Below are 1,002 nucleotides of genomic sequence, written 5' to 3' on the forward strand. Positions count from 1 at the left end.
TTGAACACTGTCAGGGTTGGGGTATCCACTACCTCCCTGGGCAACCTGTGCCAGTGAAATTCTTAGTATCCTGAAAAAGAAGTGTGACTTTCTAGAGTTAAGCAGTGTGAAAGCAGAGAAAAATATGTTTCTTGCTAACTGCACAAGGTATCAAAATGTATCTCTCCCCTACCAGAGAGAACCATGTGCCTAGAGTATCACATCTGGGACATGCATGTAGAAATAAGGGTTTATACGTTGTGAAAATGCTTCATATCACAAACTAAAACTGTGAGCATAATTGATACCACCTTCATTAGAACTTCAAGGATCAGATGTTGCTGTATTGTCCTCCTATATCATAGTGATCTTTCTTACATTGACTGGAGCACCAGGTTCATGGAGTTTGGTGCAGGATCACAGTCTTACATGTTGATATGTTGGTAAGAGTGAAGTGCCCCATGTCCAACAAATGACTCAGCAAATTTCCTCAGTTTTAGGGAAAAAAACCCTTTTATGTAAAGCATAGATGTTCACAGGTGGAACAAGATTTCAGAACATGGAACATTAAATCACATTAAGATCCTTCTTGAAAGTAAGGAACTTTCTTGGCTGGTCCAGCATCTAGACTAGTTTGAGGACATTTAGGTACCCTATACAATTTATCCCAGGATAATCCTGGAGATTTGTTGAAAGGAAGTCTTTTGTGCTGCTATTGTTCAAGGGAGTTAATGAATGTAACCAGATTGGCTACACTGAACAATCCATTCTTTCTCCTGCCAAATACAAAATTAATATTTTCCTTTTCTGTTTACCTGCATCTCTGTTTTGTCTGAGCATACACATGGAAGAGGAGCAAAGATTAAGTCGTTTCTATTCTTCTAAGTGTCTGCTGATTAACACTTCTTCAGCATATCTGAGTACTTCTAGGTTCAGGCTGCTCTTGCATTGTTTGGTCCTCAAAGACACTAGTAAAATGCTATGTAAACAACACAAGAAATATCAAAGGCATGATATTTACCT

General features: G+C 38.6%; 1 protein-coding gene across 1 annotated transcript in view; it reads left to right on the forward strand.

Moving 5' to 3' along the window:
• Nucleotides 1-1,002, forward strand: part of ARMC2 (armadillo repeat containing 2) — a 61,393-nt gene that overhangs the window by 38,772 nt on the left and 21,619 nt on the right. The window lies entirely within an intron of this gene.

This window comes from Acanthisitta chloris, unplaced genomic scaffold (genome assembly GCF_000695815.1).
Source record: "Acanthisitta chloris isolate BGI_N310 unplaced genomic scaffold, ASM69581v1 scaffold33143, whole genome shotgun sequence".
Taxonomy (NCBI): domain Eukaryota; kingdom Metazoa; phylum Chordata; class Aves; order Passeriformes; family Acanthisittidae; genus Acanthisitta; species Acanthisitta chloris.